The following is a 6,227-nucleotide window of genomic DNA, read 5'->3' as shown; positions in this document are numbered from 1 at the left end:
GGGAGAGAGAGAAAGGACACAAGCAGACGGTTGCCGGTCAAGTGTCTCTTTTAATGAACTTTGTTGTTTCTTTTAAAACGTGGTTTTGGCAGGGCGGGGGAGAGGGGCGAGAAAGGAAAGTAATAGTGGAAAAATACCAAGGCCCTTGGTGAGAAGTTCCCAAGGCTAAGAAGGTGGGTTAAAGAGTTACAAGGCCCGAAGATAACATCGGTGGTCATATCGGTGATCACGGATGTGTCCCAAAGCAAACAGTTTTGGGAACAATGGGTTGTAAGAAGCTATGGCCTGCTGGCGCCCAGTGCTTTTCTGGCAGGTCAGGCCCTTAGGAAGGGTCCCAGGGCTATGTTCCCAACACACTGGCCCAGGCGCAATCCCCAGGGCTGGCCAAACAGTCAGCCTAGCTGAAATGGCAAGCCCCAGGTTCAGCAGGAGAGATGCTAGTTCAAAAACAAGACGGGAAATGAAAGAGTAAGACACCAACTTGTAGTCTCTGTAGGTGCAAGCACCCCCCCCCCCACAAAACACATACACAAAAGAATGCAAAAGTCAGACTATATGATTACATTCTCATTAATAATAGTTGGCCATGTCAGTGCCTCCTTTCAATAACAATAGAATAACTAGGCAGAATAATACACTAATATGAAGAAACTGTATGATAACTGGACCTACTAGAACATTCCCCACAAGAGTGGAATAAATATTTTTTCTCAAATTTCACATGGATTAGCCATCAGGAGACACCATAGGTACGGTTATAAATAAGTCTTAACTTTAAGAAGATTGAAATCATGAAATCTGCGTTCTCTGACTCCAATGAAATGAAATCAGAAGTCACTCACAGGGGCCAGTGAGATGGCGCAGCAGGTAGAGGAGCCTGCTGCCAAGCCTGCTGACCTAAATTCAATCCCTAAGACTTCCCAGGGTTGAAGGAGAAAATCAATTCTAAAAAGATGTCCTCTGACCTTCCTGTGTGTGTACATGTGTGTGCATGGGCACACACAAATTAAATGCAATAGAAAGCTTCAAAGAGGAAGTGGTGGCAGAAGGAAGGCCAGGTGTGTGTGGAGGTCTAGGAAGATTGTTGTACAGACATGAGACCCGGGTTCATATCCCCAGCATCCAACATGAAAGCTGGGTGTGGCAGTGTTGTGCTGTAGGCCAGAGGCAGGAGGATCACTGTCTGGCTAAATTGACAGCTTCAGGTTTCAGTGAGAGTTCTATCTCAAGAAAACAAGGGGCTGTGGGGATGGCTCAGAGATTAATCAGCCAGCTGTCCATCCAGAGGACTGAGGTTTAAGTCCTGCCCCTCACACGGCGGCTCACAACCATCTGTGACTCGAGCTCCAGGGGACCTGCATGCACGGGACACACACATGTAAATATGACATAATAAATATATTTTAAAAAAACAATAAGAGGAAGTGATTGAAAAAAGACACCCAAAGTTAACCTGCACATATACAATATGTACACGCACACAGAGATGGAGGAGAGGGAGAGGGAGGAAAGGGAGAGGGAAGAGAAGGAGAGGGAGAAAAGTTCACAATTGTGTAGAATTTAAACAATGCTTTTACACAGACACTGGGAAAAAGGAGAAGAAAAAAATCAGGGAAATTAGTAACTTGGGCAAATAAAATGAAAGAATACACCGAAATGTGCACAGGATAAGCAGTACTAAAGCAGAAAATGTACAGCTATAAAGAAATACATAAAAAAAGGTGCAATCTGGGGGGCTGGAGAGATGACTCAGTGGTTAAAAACATTGGCTTCTCTTCCAGAACACCCTCTTCAATTCCCAGCACCCACATGGCAGCTCACAACTGTCTGTAACTCCAGTTCCAGGGGATCTGACACCTGAATACAATTGTACATGCAGACAAAACACAAATCAATAATATCAATAAGTTTTTTTTTTTTAAAGGCATGATCTGGGGCTGGAGAGACGGCTCTGGGGAAATGACCTAGTGAAACTTCATGCCTCCACACGTACCTAAAATAGGCACTCTGACAGAATATATTGGTGGTTTGGGAAATGGTGAAAGTTTAATTATTTTTAATTATGTGTTTCTGTGTGTGTTTGTATGTGAGAATGTGTACGTGTTGTGTAGTCCAGAAGGGGTTCATATTCCTAAGAGCTGCAGTTGGAGGCAGTTGTGAGCCATCTGGTATTGGTGTCAGGAACCCGTCTCTAGTCCCACGAAAGAACCTTTTCCTTCCCTAACCACTGAGCCGCAGTGACACTGACTCTCTACAGCCCTGAGAGTCAGTGTTTAATGAGTGCAGAGTTTCAGTTTTGTAGAGTACGTTGCAGAGATCCGTCACACAACATTGGGATACACCAACACACGGTAATTTTGTGTTAAATGCTCTAACCACAATAAGCACAATAAAGATAAACATACGTAAAAGTTATGAGAGCAAGGCATAGTGGCACCGGCTTTTAATCCTAGCACTTGTGGACATAAACATATTTTTGTTTTAACCCCTGGTGTGGGATGTGGACCTGGCTCAGGTAGTCCACAGCAGCAAACTATTTGCCTCATGCATTCTCTGAGAGGACTCTTTGCCAGCTACAGATAGTTTAACTCTGAGGACTTTAGAGAGAGAATAAATGCCAGTGCCCAGAGAGTGTTGGGGAGCTCTGAGAAAGAACAAGGCTGCTGCTGCTTCCCTCCTGCAGCTCCTGCAGCTCCAGTGAGACAACTGGAGATCTCCTGAAACAAGGATTGGATTGGCTCCGAAGAACCAGATGACCCTAACCGGCAGCTAAGAGAACTGCGCTCCCTCTCCCACTAGCCCTCTCTCTCTCTTACCTGGGGTTGGGGTGCTGGGAGAGATTGGGGTGGATTAGGGGAAAGAGATATAAGAAATGTAACTAAAAGAGTTTTTTAAAAAGTAGGCCAGCACATTGGGAGACAGCGGCAGGTGGATCTCTGCAAGTTCGAAGTCAGCCTGGTCTACAGAGTGAGTTCTAGGACAGCAGGAGCTAAACAAAACAACAAACAAACAACACAATGTTATGATTCACCCTTGGGAGAGGAGAGGTGGGATGGCTGGTTTTAATGTCGTGTTGCCACAAATTAAGAGTCACCCGAGTAAGAAGCCGCACTGCAGCGCTGTCCTGATTGGCATCAATGGATGTGAGAAGACCTGTCCAGTTGTGGACTTCACCTTCTAGGCGAAGCCCAGATAAAATGGGCATGGTAGCATTCTCCTTTGTCACCCTGCCCTCTAGCTGCTGAGTTGATTTACCAGGGATACTGATACTGCCTGATGCTGACTCCATTGAGGGTATTACAGTCAGCATTTCCAGGCTTCCATTGTTGGCTGAGGCTCTCCAGGAACCCCTCCAGATTTTTGGCAACACATTGGGACAGGTGGACTGACCGTCAGGCTCCTGTGACAGACGGCCAGCTGTGGGACTACTCCCAAGGCTGAGGCATCCAGCCTCAAGGGCCAAGCAACTCTCTGGTTCTCAGCCTCTTGGATGTGAGACAACTGTGGCTATTATTTCCATGTAAGCTGATTTAAGAGATTCTTTTAATATACACGTATATTCGATCTCTTCTGTTCTTACAGAGACTCAATACAGGATGAAAACATTCTTTATTACACCATGGTCTGTGACATATACCCTCATACCCTAAAGATAGACACAGGTCCTGTCTAGAATATGTTGTAGCCTCCTCAGCCCTTCCTAGGGACTGTCCATTCCCACATCTTGGACTTTGGAGGTGGCTGTTTTGTATCCTGTAATCCTTTACCATTCAAGCTGACTGTCCGTGTAAGAGTTAATGTTTGGTGAAGAAATGAGCAGATTCAATTCTCAGGCTCCAACCCTAATACACTGAGCCCAGCAGGCCTTTGGCTGTGGAAGATGTCCTGGAGAGCTCAGGAGCAGACACACAGAGAAGGAAGGGGCCTCTGGGGGTTCCAGTGACATGCTAGGCTCTTAGACTTTGAGCTGACTTTGACCTGTGACAATGCAGGTTCTAATTCAGTGTTACAGGGCTTGGGGTTTCTTTCTTTTTTGCTTTTCTTTCCTTTTCTCCTTTTATTCTCCTGCCCCTTGCATAAATCAAACTTTTCTGATAATGGAGGAAAGGAAGGCTTGTAAAAATTATACTACACCTATATGGCAGGATAGTAAAACAGGGTTCTGGTTTACTTTCTGTTATTGTGACAAACACCATGAAAAAAAAAATATCTCGGGAGGAAAGGGTTTATTTCATCTTATAGGTCATAGTCCATCTTTGATGGAAATCAAGGCAAGTACTCAAGCCAGGAACCTGGAGGTTGGAACCAAAGCAGAAAGGATGGAGGAACCTTGCTTGCTGCCTTGCTCAGTTAGCACCCTGTGTAGCCCAGTCCCACCTGCCTAGGGGTGATACCGCCCATAGGCTAAGCCCTCCTGTGTCAATCAGTTACTAAGAAAGTGCCCTACGGATATGGCCACCAGCCAATCTGATTGAGGCAGCTCTTCAGCGTAAGGGCTCCTTCTTCCCAGGTGAATCTGCTTGTTTCATGTAGACGAGTGAAACTATCACAGTTGTCAAAAACCATGTAATATAAATTTATTTTAAAACAGAAAAAATGTTCAAACATTTAGTACAGAGAAAAGAAGATTGCAAAAATGTACCCTTTCCCTCCCCCGGTCCTTTACACTCCGATAAAACTCAGTGTCTACTCCAGGTCCCCTTGGTCTCACCTCCCTTGTTGTGGGCCTCTCCGTGGAGTCTGGTGGTATATCACTCCCAGAAGCCAGCAAGGCCTGCTACTAAGCTTGCTAGGTGAGTTTCTTGGCTCCTTTAGACAGTGGCCTTTCACCTCCTGCCTCTGGCTTTCAAGAAGCCTACCAGTGGGGGTTGGGAGGAATGTGCATTAGATTGAAGATCTCGCCTTTCTGTGTGTCCGCAAAATAATAATAATAACGATGATGATGATGATGATGATGATGATGATGATGCAGGAAAGTGTTACTGGGAATCTTGGGGAGTCCCTGTGGAGACATTATATGATGACAAGGAAATCATGGTCCCCTCTTGGAATCCTGTTTCATTAATAAAAGAATTAAGAGTGGTCACAAACAAAAGCTCAAGGACAAAGAACAGACTCAGATAGAAGCTTTGAGACCATTTATTAGAGTTTAAAGAGAGCCCCCACCCCACCCCCACCCCAGGGCAGGCTTGCTTTGAGTCTCACAGTTGCCTGGAAGGAAGGAGAATGGTGCAGAATGCACAATCCCACGGAGCGTGACATGAGGTGGATGGAGGCAGCAGGGAGCCACAGGGTCAGGAGGGCAACTTTAGAAAAGGATCCAGGAAGAGCCCAGAGTACTAGTTAGGGGGTTGAAAAGCATACAAAATAAGTCATTGTCACCAATTTCCAGTCTTTTTGAATAAATATTATGGTTTTAGTTTTTAAAAAATATATTTTTTAAAAAATTATGTGTATTTGCTCACGTACATCCAAAAGACACTGGATCCCCTGGAGCTGGAGTTTTAGGGTGTTGTGAGCCACCTGATATCGCTGCTGGGAACTGAAGAGAAAAGTTTTTTTCTTTGTTTGTTTGTTTGTTTTATGCTATAGAAATTGTTGTGCCCCTGCTCACAAGTCCAGTTTCAGTTGGACTTGTTTTAAGATAATGAGTAACACTGATACCATTTGCCCGGATGGGAGGTAGGCTCCGGCAGGGCAAGGGGCAGTGTCCTTTAGTGACAAGGTGCAGACCATGGGCTTATGCGTCAGCAGGTGAGTCCACAGTGCTGGGCTTTCAACAAACTCTAGTCTCCCAGTCGCGATAAAGACGGAGAAACTGAGGCTCTGAGAGGAAGACACAAACCCAGTATGATGGTTTGAATACTGATACCTCTAAATTCATTAGCTGGGAATAGTATTAAGAGTATTAACACTTTGGGGGAGGGGTTAAATCTGGGGACTCTATTTTTCGTGAAAAGGTTCTGTATGCTCCTTCCACTATGTTGTCCACCTTAAAGAGAGCTAATCGTTATCCCGGTGGGGTGACCCACACCTGTAATCCCAGCCCTTGGGGAGCCAGAAGCAGCTGGATCTCTGTGAGTTCGAAGTCAGACTGGTCTACAAAGAGAGTCTAGGATAGCCAAGGCTATGCAGAGAAACCCTGTTTCGAAAACAACAAAACATTTTTTTAAAGAGAGCTGCGCTAGACATGGAGTGCGCAGGAGCCTTGACCTTGGACTAACAAT

The sequence above is a fragment of the Psammomys obesus genome, unplaced genomic scaffold, assembly GCF_907164565.1.
Source record: "Psammomys obesus unplaced genomic scaffold, mPsaObe1.curated_primary_1811, whole genome shotgun sequence".
NCBI classification, from domain to species: domain Eukaryota; kingdom Metazoa; phylum Chordata; class Mammalia; order Rodentia; family Muridae; genus Psammomys; species Psammomys obesus.
This window is presented reverse-complemented; position numbering follows the sequence as displayed.